This window comes from Rattus rattus, chromosome 3 (assembly GCF_011064425.1).
Source record: "Rattus rattus isolate New Zealand chromosome 3, Rrattus_CSIRO_v1, whole genome shotgun sequence".
Classification (NCBI taxonomy): Eukaryota; Metazoa; Chordata; class Mammalia; order Rodentia; family Muridae; genus Rattus; species Rattus rattus.
The window spans coordinates 68,872,187-68,887,564 of record NC_046156.1 but is presented as its reverse complement, the minus strand read 5'-3'; positions in this window follow the sequence as shown (position 1 = coordinate 68,887,564).

The following is a 15,378-nucleotide window of genomic DNA, read 5'->3' as shown; positions in this document are numbered from 1 at the left end:
AACAAATGTAGACATCTTAACATAGATGACAGAAATGTATGAAATGTATGACATCTTAACATTAGCATCACAATGTCTTGTGGCATGGCCTCTGTCATATCGTGTTGAGGTTGCTATAGAACCCTACACAGAATCAAGGGGGAGAGCACATAAGCCCCGACCCATCAGTGGGAGGAGTGTTACGATCCTGTTCAGAGAAGAATGACTATGTGTATGTTCGAGTGGGGTGGGTGTCATTGCAAGCGTCTTGGAAAACATGATTTGCCAAAATCAGTGTGTCTTCACACAACCAGTAGAAAACCTATTTAGCTAAACATGTCGAACGGTCAGGGCTCTTAGCCCTCCCAAGAGATCAGCATTGTAGTTGTGTTTGGCTTGGGCTAGCTCCCTAGTCCAGGAACAGTCTGCTGCAAGTGGTAAAACTAGTTTCACCAACTGCATGAGACACGAACCATGGCACAGAAGGGCCTGTAGGTAAAGGAAACACAGAAATCCACACACTCTCAGCACACAAGGCCCAGACACCGAGTAGGACCCAGTCTTCTGGCCTCTCTGTCTTGAGAGGTGCGTGTCAGCAGGGGGCTGTCAGCAGTCACAGGAAACCCAGTGGCTCACACAGCAGAGTCTTCGGTAGGACCCAGGCTGGCTTTACCATCAGTGATTGCAGACGGCGGGGCTGGCACTGCTCACTTTCTATCTGCATTTTCTCCCATTTCCTGTTTTCATTTCCCTCATATTCCATCTGGATCCTGAAACCATTCTTTGTCCCTCTTGTTTAATTGTTGGCTGCTTCTCTCCTACCCTGTAGGTCCCGGAATCCAACTCAAGTCATCAGATCTGCTATGGAGTGTCTTTCCCACTGAGCCATCTGCCAGCCTGGCCTGGCCTGGCCTGGCCTTTCCTTTCCTTTCCTTTCCTTTCCTTTCCTTTCCTTTCCTTTCCTTTCCTTTCCTTTCCTTTCCCTTTCTTATTTTTATATTTGAGACAGTTTCGCCATGCAAACCAGGCCTGGTTGATTTGCTATGTAGACCAGGTTGGCCTTAAACTTGCAGAGACCTTTTGGCCTCTGCCTCCTAAGTGCAAGGATTAAAGGTGGCTACTGCCTCACCCCGCTCCATTGCTTACTTTGGTTGTCCATCTTGTAACTAAGGTTGACCTTGAACTCCTGATCCTTCTGCTTCCCGGTGAGGGCTGGGGTTACAGCATGCACCAACCACCACGCCTGGGCTACTGATTCTAAATTCTCTATTGTATATATGTCTTCTTCTTAGGGACTGAAAACATGAGGGAGGCAGAGACTGATCACAACTAATTAGCAATTAATTAGTAATTGATAAGGGAGAGACTATAGAAACAAATTGTCCCCACTTGGAAGGCAAGGGGACACTCAAGGACCCAGGAGATCAGTAAACCCTTCAAAGTATCACTTTTTACCTCAGCTTTGGATTTCCCTTTTTTGGGAGAAATGTATTTTATTCATTAAAAAAAGAGAGAGAGACAGTCCATTTTAGGTTTTTGTGTAAACACAGACAAGATTTGTTTATTGCCCGGACAAGAAGTGATATTTTCAAAGGCGCTGGCTGAATGTGGTGGCACATTCCTATTACCTCAGCTCTTGGTAGGGAAAATGATCCAGAAGGATGGTAAGTGTGAGGTAAACCTGGGCTTCAGACTAGCCTGGACTACATAGCAAGCAAGAGTCTGTGTCAGGAAGAGGAGGAGGAGGAGGAGGAGGAGGAGGAGGAGGAGGAGGAGGAGGAGGAGGAGGAGGAGGAGGAGGAAAAAGAGGAGGAGGTAGAAGAGGAGGAGGAGGAGGAGGAGGTAGAGGAGGAGAAGTTCTTAAAATAATTCTCAAGATACCCTTTAGCCACCATCAAATACAGATGAAGCCAACCAAGTCAATGGGGCAAAACAGTAAACTGAGACCCACTCACCTCTTACCTACATAGAAATATTTCCAACTACCATAGTTAGATGGTGACTGTCTCCATGAGTTAAAGGCATGGTCCCCAGGGAAGTAGGACTGGGAAGTGTAGAACCTTTAAGAGATATGGCCTGGGTGGGAGACATTTGAATTACTGAGTGTGGCCCGCAAAGGGGATGGTGGACCCCAACTCTACCCACATTCCAACACGTTTAACCATGAGGCGAGCGGTGTTACTCTGCTCTGTGCACCTAACGTGATGCGCTGTCTCATCCAGGTCCCAAGCAGCGCTGCCAATCAGTCACGAATTAGAGCTTCCAAACCACAGGCCCAACGACCCTTTTCTTTGCACTAGGTGGTTATGCCAGGAACTTGGAAAACACATCACTACCTACCCTTACCCATTCCGTTCTAAGTGAACGTCCATCTTTCCTCCTTCTCCTGTCCAATCCCCTGCCTTCAGGCAGCTGAGATGAATGCATCTGGGGAAGCAACCAAATCAGTTGACCCCAGGGCTGATGTTTTTAATTGGAGCTGGGGCAGGAGCAGGAGAGCAAGGTGGCAGGGTTACGATAAACATTCTTAGAAAGTTCTCCACTCAACAAATTTAACTAAGGTTAGGTTTAAAAAAAATCTCTTTTAAAGGGTCTGGGAGTCTGAGGGAAGGGCTCAGTAGCCAAGAGAAACCACTGCTCTTGTGGAAGTCTGGAATTTAGTTCTTAACACCTACATATGCGGCTCACAGCCACATGCAATGCCAAGTCAAGGGGCTCTCACGCCATCTTCTGGCCTCTGCAGGTACTGCACTTGCATGCACATACCCACGTTCACACACAAACATATACATATAATTAAAAGTAAAAATAAAATCTTTTTTTTTCTTTTTTTCCAGAGCTGGGGACCGAACCCAGGGCCTTGCGTTTGCTAGGCAAGCGTTCTACCACTGAGCTAAATCCCAATCCCATAAAAATAAAATCTTAAAGAAAAAAAATACTAAGGCTGGTTGTTGTAACCTATGGGGCAGGAGAAAGTCCAAACAGGCTAGGAGCAAGAGTCAAGCAGAGGCAGACCAGAAAAGGTAAGGAAAGGGACCCCCACAGGGCTAAGCTAGTCAGAGTCTGCTCAGATCGTTCACAGATGCACACAGAACAGGGGTCAGCCTGGCCAGAGAGTGAGACAGTTGCTAGGTAACCAGTATCTTAGCTTTATTAAATTTCTCCATCCATCATGTTTATTTGGGAAACCTTGATCCGGACAGACAGTGAAAAACAGACTCTTAGATGTGACCCCTGTTCCCTCAGCACCGGGGGCCCTGTTCTGGTTCCTTCCTGAGTCATTCGAGGGATGAGACAGTGACATCTTTACTTTTGATCACATACAGAGCAAGTGACAAGAGCCTCCAACACTTTATGTGAATAAAAAAAATGAATGCCTCTTCAATCCTCCTCCTAATTTTCGACTCCTTAAATGTAATGTGTGTGTTTACTTAAGACTGATTCTTTCATGGAGAAAAGGTCTCACTTGAACTAGTACAGAGCAAAAGAAAACTCCATTCATACAGCCACCTTAGAGAACGACAGGAAGTTGCCGCTTCCAGGGACAGACGGAAGCAGGTACAGCAGTAACCAGCAGACCAGGGAGCACAGTCCAGCCCCCCTCCCTTTCGTGTTCCGAGACCGCTTTCTCACAGGACTATCTCGGCGCTACGAGAGCTTCCTGTTTTCACCACCAAAGTAGAAATGAGTCACTTTCTCTGCTTCAAGCTAATAAAAGTCCCCAGGAAGGATTTGGTTGGGCTATCTAGGTTTCAGGTCTTCCGTGGTTTGTCCCCACCAACACCCACGGTAAAGCGCGATTCATCAGCGTGGCTCTGAAGGTTAATCGTGACTGCCGATCTGACAGGATTGAGAATCATCATGGAAACAAACCTCTGGGTGTATCTGTGAGGAATATGCTAGATTATGTTGACTGAGGAGGGAAGAACCTCCCTAAATGTAGGTTGCCCCATTCCAGGGGCTGGGATCCAGGAATGAACGAAAAAGAGAAAGCCTGCTGAACAGCAGGGTTCATAGCTCTGCTTCCTGCCTGGGAATGCCGCCGGTATGTGACTGGCAATGTCCAGCTGATGCTGCCAATGCACACCTTCCAGCCATGATGGACTGTGTCTCTTCAAACTGTGAGCCAACAAACTGTGAGTCAACAGTTCTTTCCTTAAGTTGTGCTTGTTGGGAACTTTGTCCCAACAATATCTAAAGTGACTGAGAGGGTGGCAGAATTGGGAGGGGCGTGGCCTGGAGGCAGGGCTTGATAATGAAGCTGCAGCCCCTATAAATGATTGACAGCTTTCTCCTCTTACTTCCTGCTCTCCTGGGACTGGGTTATGTACTTGAGAGCAAGTGATTACAAAGCAAGCCTGCCTCTCAGGATTTGTCTCTTCACGGGCTTTTCCGCCATACTGGGAGCAGCACATGTCTATCATCAGAAGCCAAGCGTATGCAGGCAGCATGTTCTTGAACTCTCCAACCTCTAGGACCTTGAGCCTCCTTTCTTTATAAATTGCCCAATCTCGGGTGTATCACGTTAGCGGCAGAAATTGCAGTAGGACAATGAGTAACCTGTGAAGTAAGCACGGGAGTCAGAAGATGACTCGGGTGCGTGGTTGGCTAAGTGACGGGTTGAGCGGCTGGCTGGGTGAGCAGGCAGGTAGTCTAGTAGTGGCTACAGGGAGAGAATGCAGATGGAAACTGTGTTTAAAGAGATGGGGAGTGCTGTGACCAGATATCTGGCATTTAGACCCAGACAAACCTGCTCGATCCCCTCTACGCTGTCTCTCCTTCCCTTGCCACTTACTTATCCACAGCCAGAGTTGGAATTGGAGGATGGGTCAGGTCCTCCGGACGGAAGCTCTACTGGTGCTCTTTATTTCCTCCGTTGTACATGTTTAATATTTTCCAAATATCCTCCAGAAGATACTTTTCACTTCTGCACCCGAACTTAAAAAAGAAAGAAAGAGAAAGAATACAGGAGGTTGAGAGATGGTTCAGTGGTTAAGAGCACTGGCTGCTCTACCAAAGGACCCAGGTTCAATTCCCAGCATCCACATGGCAGTTCAGAAACTGTCTATAACTTCCTTTCCAGGGGATCCGACGTCCTCACACAGACATACACCCAGGCAAAGCACCAATTCGCGTAAAATAAAAATAAATAAACCATTAAAAAAAAGAATATGGTAAATACGTTTTCATGAACCAAGCCATAAATAATAAGGACCAACGCAGAAAAAGAGACAGTTTTAGATGTAATATTCCTGCAAGGCTGAACAGCCACAGTTAGATATATGTATTTGAGGCACAGGGGACAGAAGGGATTCTGAAAGGAGAGGTAAGAACCTTCAACCATGTATCCAGAGTGTGAGAGGTCTATGTGTTGTTCTTTTACAAACACTCGTGTAGGGAGTGAGTAAAGCCCTGAGAGGATTGTATTACCAGCAAGGGCACAGCCATGTTGAGTGGACTATATTAAGAGCAAAGACACAGCCATGCCAAGGACTCCAACGCTTCCGACCCATGGGAATGGCAATGCTTTCCCTGGGTGAGATTCGGAGGGATGGCAAAGGATTTCTGTGGTCTGTGTGAGAACGCTGACAGTGTCAGGAGAAAATGTCCACCATAACCCCCACCCCCATCCGTGGTTACTGCCCGGAGTCTGCTCCCCTGTGGTGACAGCTCCCACTGGGGTTAGCTACACCCATCTCCTTGCTCAGCTCTGTATGATAGCCCCGCCCTCTGATCAACTATTTAACCGCTCAGCTTCTAGTGTGCTGTGGCTTCTTCATCTGAGAGCCCAGGTCACCTGATGCCAGCTTCTGTCTGTATCTCTGTCCTTCCTTCATTCCTCCAGCACCCCAGTTAGACCCACCCCTAGACTGCAGGAATGGAACTCTAGTAATCCAGACCACACTTGGATACCTTTTGTCCTAATTCCTTGTGGACACTGTGGGAGGTGCAAGGTATTTTCTGGGTGTCTGCATTTTAGCTTGTGGCTCTCTCCACCGTCTAGAGCAGGAAGGGAGAGGACGAAGAGGGTTCATTGTCACAACCCGAGAAGCTGAGTGGGAGCCAAGAGGAAAGGGAGTTTGTCTTTTTCTCTCTCTGTAGCATATAATGTCCAATCACTTGAGTCTTCTTTTACTGAAATTATCATTTAATACAAAAGAATATTTTGAAGAGAGCAAAAAAAAGTCTTTCATTTTAAGAATCTCTTTTTTGTGCATTTCTGTCATTGCTAAAACGTCTGTAACCGACATGTACATTTTTTATAGTGTAAAAAAGAAGTATTGAAAATAAAGTTCAGTTAAAAAAATTAATAGCAGGGGGGAAAACAAAGGAGCCAAGGTAGTCAGTTAGAAGTGAGCCACATTTTTCAGCTTCTCAGCCAGAAAACACCTTCTTCATGAGGTGAGTGGACAGGCAACAGTCTGAAGCTATTGGCTACAGTCATGGAGTGGTTATGGGACAGCGGGAGAGAGAGCATGTGAGCAGTGGGGCAGATATGGAGGGAAGCTGGCTCACATGCACACACAGAGCAGAACATCTGTGCACAGCATTATGCATCTGGAAGCTCTAACCCTGGGTAAAAGGTCATGTGCAAGATTATTAGTTTGGGAAGCAGATACCTAATATTTCACTCTCCCCTGGACTTCCGGCAAGTATTGCCAGGTTGTTCTAGCCAGAGCCCACCTGTGGCCCCGTGCCCCTGGCAAAATGCCACCGAAGCAAACTCACTGAGAAATAATTATGGGAAAATTTGGGTTAAAAATCTTCAAGTCTTGGCAGCCAGTTAAAGGCAGTCGGTAGACCCACTGGGGCAGGCGATTGCATTTAAGTCTGGGCCTCAGGGAGCCTTAGTCTTTGTTGGTAGATTGTGTAGGACCTGCTGCACCTCTACATCAGGACAGTGGCTGCAGGCCCTCTTCGAGTCCTCCTGCCTGGGAGCGGACTGACAGATCTGTCTGGATTAAAGTCTAGCTGAGGACACATCTGTACCACATCTACTAACAGGGAGGGAAGCTGAAAGGCGTTCCAATGGACTTCCAACCCTAGCCACTCCAACTGACTCCTGGGGAGCAACACACACACGAGGCAGGATGCCAGAACTTTTGCTGTCTTTAAGAGCTACAGTCTGGGCAGACACAGAAAGTGATGCATGTTAGGCTGACCACTCTCGCCTGCTCTACTACCCCAGGGGAGAGGATGCTCTAATTTTTAAAACTTTGTTTTTCTTTTTGCTTTGCTTTGATTGGCTTTGGTGTTTGTTTTAGCAAGGTCATTTGGATGTAACCCAGGCTGTTCTTTTTGGCTTTTTGAAACAGGTTTGCTTTAGCCCAGGCTAGCCTCCAACTCACTATGTAGCTTAGACTGTCCTCACAGCAATCCTCTGTCCTCAAGCTCCTAAATGCTGGGGTTATAGACATAAGCCTCCATACCTGGCTTTTTCCCCTTTCTGAGTTGGTTGGTTGGCCAGCTTGACTTGGCTTGTGCATTTTGTGCGTTTGTTCTGATTGTTCTCATTGGGTTTATCTGTTACCTGTTCTTCCTATGTCTCTCTCTGCCTCACTCATTCTGTGTCTCTCTGTGTCTCGGTGTCTTCCCTTTCTCCCTTACCTTCCCATCACTCCTCTTTACATTCTTTTCACTTTGTTATTACTCCAACTTTCCACTTTGATAGGTATTCGCTGCTGGTGAAGTGAGCCAATTCAAGCCAAGGTAAAGTCTATAAAGTCAGGTTTATAGGGATGCTGCTCCTCTAAGGGTTCACTGGTCCTAAAGAGTCAAGGAAGTCTCCATGAGGAGGGAGACACAGGGGAGGAGGGAGAGAAAGAGTGTGCACAAGCAGGGAGAGAGGAAATGCAGCTGGACAGAAAAGAGAGAGACCAAAGTGTCTGGATTGTGTAGGGAAGAGCTTCTGAGGGAGGGGAAGCCCAGCTCCTTTGGAAAGTTCAGAGCAGAGGGCTTGCCCTGTTACAGGTAGGGACTGAGGGATGCTGGGAGACCCTGTAGGACAGGTCTGCTTTGGTATGCAAAATGTGCACCTCCACCATTTGTCCTGGATCAGAATCTCCCAATGCATCTCTTTTTAATTATTTTTCCTTCTTTTTTATCTGCTTGGGATGGGGTTTCTCTGGCCCCACCACCACCCCATTCCTATTGTGGAGGTTACAAATGCCATAGCTGGCGCCTGCTTCCGGTTTTACTTTGCCATATGTGTTTGTGGCTTATTCTCTTCTCTTCCTACTCTCTACCCAGTGCTGGGATCGAGCCTGGCACGTGAGGAGTTAGGTGTTCACATGCTTTGCTGCCGAGCTATACTTGAAGCTCATTGAAAGTCAGCACACATTGCTCCACTGACAGCCCTGAAGTGTCAGGAAATGACCTCAAAAGAGCAGATAAAACTTTAAGCCAATCACCAGCCTCAAAGTAGGAGCAGATGTGGAAAAATAATTTCCTGGCGACCCACCCCTACAGCCACAAGGACAAACAAGGAATACATGGTGGACACTGAACCCTCAACGGGCTACAGAGTACTTAGCTCCCATAGTCTTCAGGCCATATACTTTTGCAGGGCTCCCAGTAGCTCTGGTAGATTCCACTGCTCGCAATGCATTTGCCTCAGCTATAGAAGCACCCCATCTTGGGAGATCTGCAAAGGGGCCCTCAGGTTCAGGCGTAGTGTGTGCTTGGTCCAGAAAGAGTACTCGCCACCAAGGAGGAGAGAAACTTACTCTCAGGAGTAAATGCAGCACTCCATGGTACCCCACAAACCATGTCAGAAAGGCTCTCTCATCCAACACTAGAAGTGATGGACCAAACCATGTGCAAATCTCAGCATACAGGTTTAAACAAACAAACAAAAACCTGAGCGCATCCGGCAGCTTGGCCCCTCTGAAAGTTCACAGTCCTGTGACTGACCCCGAGGATATTGAAGTATATGAAGTACTAAAATACTGAAAGGGAGCATTTCATAAGGGATCAGCAAGTCCCAAGAAAATACAAGGGGGAAACCTGACAGATTAAGGATTATGAAAACAGACCAAGAAGGAAACATTCAATAGAGATAGTGATTTTGAAAAACAGAAGCCCAACACTACAGAATGAGCATTCTTTCCTGATCGACCGCAGACATTTCTCCAAAAATAGATTACATTGTAAGTCATAAAGCAAAATTCTCTTCCTCCCTCCCTCCCTCCCTCTTCTTCTCCCTCTTCCTCCCTTGTGTGTGTGTGTGTGTGTGTGTGTGTGTGTGTGTAAGAGAGAGAGAGGGAGAGAGAGAGAGAGAGAGAGAGAGAGAGAGAGAGAGAGAGAGAGAGAGTGAGAGAGAGTTTCTCTGTGTAGCTAGCCAGGGCTGTTCTGGAACTCAATCTGTAGACCAAGCTGGCCTCAAACTCAGAGATCTGCCTGCCTCTATTTCCAGAGTTCTGGGATTAAAGAAGTGCGCCACCACCACCCAGCCACAGACTAGAAACAATTTCTTACCAGATCAAAAATGTAATGAACTGGACATCAACAGCAATGAAGGGACCAGAAGTTCTGCAAACATACAAAGATCGAATCATGCAATTAGAATCATTTGTGGGGCGTGGTATGGAAAGAGAAGGAATACTTCCAAACTCTCTCTAGGAAGTTAGCATTATCCTGATATAAAACCCAGATGAAAATATACCACACAGAGATCAATATTCTCAATGAACAGAGGCAAAAGTCCTCAATAAAACATATGCAAATGACTTCAGGAACACACTTGAAAAGTTCACATGCCATGAGCACATAGCTTTCATCCTTGGGAGCCAAGGGTGGTTCAACACACACAGATCAAATGTAACATATCACACAAATAGACTGAAGCAGAAAGAAATCACATGACCATTTTGATAGACCCAGAAATGGCATTTGACAAAATTTAACTTCATTTTATGACAAAAATCCATGAAGAGGAAACATACCTCAACACAATTAAGGCCGTATCCAGGAAACCCACACACTTCATATGGAATGGGGGAAACCGAAAGAAGTTCTTCTAAAACCCAGGACGAGGCAACTCAAGCTCTCTTTTCAAGCCAAGGTCTCATGTAGCCCAGGCTACTCGATGTGTATCTGAGGCTGGCCTTGACTTCCTCATCCTCTCACCTCCCTCTCCCAAACTCTGGGATCATAGGCTTGCTCTACCATGTCCTCTCTCTGCTCTCGCTCTACACAATCCTTGAAATTTTAGCCGGAGCAACAAGGAATGATAAAGAAATAACAGAGACACAATAGGAAAAAAAAAGCCAAATTATCCCTGGTTTTGGATGACATGACCCTGCCTAAAGTCTTCATCGAAAGAGGCTTGAATTTGACTTACAAATAAGTTATGTGAGGACTGGCAAGGTGGCCCAGCAGTTAAGAGCTCATCCAGAAGACCAGAGTTCATGAACAGGTCACTGCCACTGTAACTCTAGATCCAGGGATCCACACACACACACACACACACACACACACACACACACACACACACACACACAATTAAAAAAAATAATAAAAATAATAAGAACATAAGCCAAGTAGCAAGAAATAAAATCATACAAAAATCAGTTGCTTGGTTTTGTTACCCTTATAATGAACACTCAGGGGCAGAAATCAAAGACATAATCCCAAACACAGGAATCTTTTTTTTCTCCATCTTTATTAAATCGTGTATTTCTTATTTACATTTCAATTGTTATTACATTTCCCGGTTTCCAGGCAAACATCCCTCTAACCCCTCCCCCTCCCCTTCTATATGGGTGTTCCCCTCCCCATCCTACCCCCATTACCTGTTGTAAAAATAAAAAAAAAAATATGGCATTTTACCCCACTGGGTCTACCTTGGTGCCCTAAGATACCTGTTAGATATCTTGGTGGAGAGACATCCTAACTCCTCAGCGCCCAGAGTCTCCAGCCACCGCAGCTCCCTCCTACGCCAAAGCCCTCACATAAAAGAACACAACTGACATAGCGGTGCCTAAGATATCTGCTAGATATCTGGGTGGAAACATCCAGCTGCACGCTTTCCTACGCTCAAACCTTCACATAAAAGAACACACAACACAATAATCTTTGACCCAATTGATAAGATATATAATTGCCCACTTAAACATACAAAGCCCGGTACCATCCATCCTTTGAGAATATTAATAACAACCTGTAAATACACAGAGCGGAATCTTAACATCACCTGCCATGGCTTCTCCTCTCTCTTCCTCCTGTCTCTTCTTCTCTGTTCCAGTCTCCTTCCTCTTCCTTCAAACTTCTCTCCCGCCCATCCTTCCTTGTCCAATGACAGGCCTCCTTCTATCCTGTATCTGCCCCTCACCTGTACTTTACAAATTCAATGGGGAGAAGGTTCTGGTGAAGTCACCTGGTTCCTGAGTACATGACAGGGCAGCTGTCCTTGGGGCATTGGAATTAGCATCAAAATACAGAAAACTTCAGGGCAAACCACAACAATTACCCGCCCTCCCCCCAACAATCACGTTTACTGGGGGGTTCAGTCTTGGCAGGACCCAGGGCTTTCCCTTCCACTGGTGCTCTTACTAGGATATTCATTGCTACCTATGAGGTCAGAGTCCAGGGTCAGTTCATGTATAGTCTTTAGGTAGTGGCTTAGTCCCTGGAAGCTCTGGTTGCTTGGCATTGTTGTTATATGGGGTCTCAAACCCCTTCAGCTCTTTTAGTCCTTTCTCTGATTCCTTCAACGGGGGTCCTGTTCTCAGTTCAGTGGTTTGCTGCTGGCATTCGCCTATGTATTTGCCATATTCTGGCTGTAGACACAGGAATCTTAAAAGGGATAACATATCCAGGAATGAATTTATTCTAGGAGGTGAAAGAGCTCAAAATACTGTAGGAAGAAGTGAAGATGTTAGAGAGTGGGAATAACATCTATGGGCATTGGTAGTCCAGTAGAATTAATACCATGAAGATTAGGATAAATGTATTCACCACCAAAATCCCAACGATATTCTTCCCAGAAGTAGGGAAAAAACATAAAATTCATACAGAAGCACAAAGGTCTCTGAACAACCAAAGCAATCCTGAGCAAAGAGAGTAAGGCCGGAGGTGTTAAAACATCAAACTTCAATTTACACTATAGAGCCACAGTAACCATGATAACAAGAAGAGCTCTGTGATCACAGACAAACAGACATATAGACTGAAGAACAGAGAGAAATAACCCATGTAACCACATCTGCCTGGTTCCCAACAAAAAGTTCCCGAAATAGCAGAGCAAAGACAACTCTTTAACTAACAATGCTGGGGAAAGTGTGTGTCCATGTGTAGGAGAAGGCTCAGGCTCTAGGTCTCAATCTATGCCAAAGCCAACTTAAAATGGATTAAAGACCTCAACATAACACCTGGCTCTTCCAAACCACCAAAGGGCAGCATGGGAGAAACGCTCGAAGACACAAGCCATGGCCCTGGTTTTCTGACTGACGGCAGGAATTGACAAATAGCATCAACATAAAATCTTCTGCACAGGAAAAGCAGCAAGAGACGGCCCGCACATGGGGAAGAGCTTTGCAACTATTCATCCAGAACTTAAAAAGAACTCAAAAACTGAAATACCAGAAAGAACAAATAAGCCGACCAAGAGACAGGTAAATAAAAAGTAAAAGTGGCCAATAAATAAATGAAAAAAAGCTCAACATCATGGGGAAGAATGTTCCCCAGAATCCAGGCACAAACTCAAATTACGCTGAGGTTCCACCTCACCCCAATTAGAATTTCTATCATCGGGACAATGAAAAACAGCTGCTGGCAAGGGTGAAGGAAAAGGAAACCCTTTATACACTGCTGGTGGGGATGGAAATCAGTGTGACCCTTCCGGAAACTGGTGGACAGGTACCTATAGAACCCATGAGCAGAGCTGTGACACAATCCAGTTATTATACTCCTTCGTGCACACCCAAAAGGATCGAAAGCAGTACACAATAGAGGGGTCTGCACACGCGTGTTTATTGTGGTACTGTTGACAATTGTTAAGTCATGAAATCAGTCAGGTCACCACTCAACGGATGAATAGACAAATAAAACCTGGCATATTAAGCAACAGGGTATTATTTAGCCCTAAAGAATAAGAATCAGGGGTTTGGGGGTTGGGGATTTAGCTCAGCGGTAGAGCACTTGCCTAGCAAGCGCAAGGCCCTGGGTTCAGTCCCCAGCTCCGAAAAAAAAGAAAAAAGAAAAAAGAAAAAAAAAGAATCAGGGGTTTGCAGGAAAATCGATGGAACTGGGGATCATCATGCTGAACAAAAGAAGCCAGACTTAGGAAGGTGTAAGTGTCACATGTTTTCTCCCACACGGGATTCTGGAGGACGGGAGAGAGACAAACGTAGAGGAGACTAAACAGGATTGAGTGGACAGGAGGAGCAGGAAGCATTATGGGTAAGAGACTGTGATGGAAGGTTAAATACAGTAAAAATAACTCCTTTATTTTACAAATTTGCATATGCTAATAGATCTTCGGGACCGTCAACCGAGAGAAATCTTAAATCATTTTAATCCCATTGGTCCAGCAAAGCAGTGACTACTTTTAGGGATACTTTGGAGCTTCTGCCTCGAAGAAAGAAGGAAGAGCAAGGGATACAGGTCTTCTCAAAAGTCCAGGCCTGTGGACCAGCAGCTATGACCAGGCTAGAGGGGTGTCCTAGGTGTCCCTTTCTGTTCCTTTGACAAATACGGTAACAAAAAGCGAGGGTTTGCTTCTTCTTACAGCCAAGGCAGGAACCACACAGAACGCTGATTACTTCCTGGTTCACTCAGCTACCATCTTCATAGCCCGGACTTAACTGCCTAGGGGCAGCGCTTTCCATAATGGGCTGAACCCTCCTATGTCAATTAGCAATTAAGAAAATATCTCACAGACGAGCCCAAAGGCCATTCTGTCTGGTCCTCTTCAATCGAGGCCGAGGCTCCCTTTCTTGGTGACACTAGGTTTCCGTCAAGTTGACAGCTCTCGATCTCGCAGTGCATCAGTGGCGAGTAAGCTGTTAAGAATTCTTTGACAGGGCAATATTAGGAAGCTCTTCTGGAGATAGAACTGGATCCACACAGGAAGTGCTGTATGTCTGTCCCCGATGTTAGCGGGACTGAGAGGGGCTGGAGCTACCTGTAAATGCTGACGATGCCTCTTGGCGAGTCACCTGATCTCTCTGAGGCCTAACTCCCTCCTAAGGTCTTTGAGAAAGCTACAGGAGCCAATGCAGATATGCAGTGAGGGTGTCCTGTGTGCTAAGGGCTTCAGAGCAGGGCTGGTATCTGTTCTTCACAGGTTAGGAATTCGCAGACCTTTGAAAGGCACAGAGGTTCATGGAGCATGGCGAATAGCTTGCGCTGTTCTTTTTGTTGATCTAGAGGACTTAGGATGCTGTGCTCTGAACAGTGTGTAAGAAATCATGTCACTCAAGTCCTCAATACTGTTTGGCAGGCTACCAGGGAAGAGAAGATTCTTTTCACAAGTGACAAAGGGTCTACATGGACATGGGCAATGGTGACACACTTTACTGAATACTTACTGTGGTGAGCACTTCCTTGTTTTGTTTCGTTCTTTTCCTCACTAAGTTTGACACAGGGTCTTGCTAAGTTTCCCAAGCTGGCCTTGAAGTCATGATTCTCCGCTTCAGCCTCCTAAGGAGCTGGGCATGATACAGGAAACAGGCTCTTTGAGGTGTGTCATATGAATAGCTCACGTATTTCCCAGGCTACAAATACAGAGGACTGAAACAACTCCGTCGTGGCCACACAGAACTGAAATTGGAACCCAGAGAATCTGTGCTCAAAGTCAGCCCACATGTTCCCAGGGTCCTTTACAGGAACACCCTGACAGCGACTGTATGTGTAGCCCATGCTCTATGTCCACTTCTGGGCCACCATGTGTTTGCTACTTACTCTCAGTCCTTTATGCAGGTAAGAGCTGGGAGCAAATAGGGAGCCAGAGGCCCCTGCCAAAAAAACTACTTCAGACAGTAAAAGTAAGGGCAAGACAGGTTCCCCCGAGGGGCACACACAGCTATCTGCGCCAGAGGAGGAAGATTGACTCGGGGAACATTCGAGATGGGTCTGAAGGGACTAATGGCCATTCAAGAAAGTGACATTTCAGCCCAAGGAGGGAGATAAGAAAAAATGCAGTACGGTGTAATCAGACAAGGTCAGGTCATTGGGTTAGCAAGAGAGAAGACTCATGACAGCTGCACGGCCAGCCCGGGGCTCAGTGTGCCATTTAGCAAGTTAGGTTTTATCTAGTGGGCGTGCGTTGGAGGAACTGCGGGGTAGAGGTAGAATGGTGGGTACTGGGTTTGGGACTAATGATCCCCAAGGCCATGTGTGGTGAGTTTCAGGAAGAGAAGGCAGATTAAAGAGACAGGAGGGGAGGATAAAGGCAAG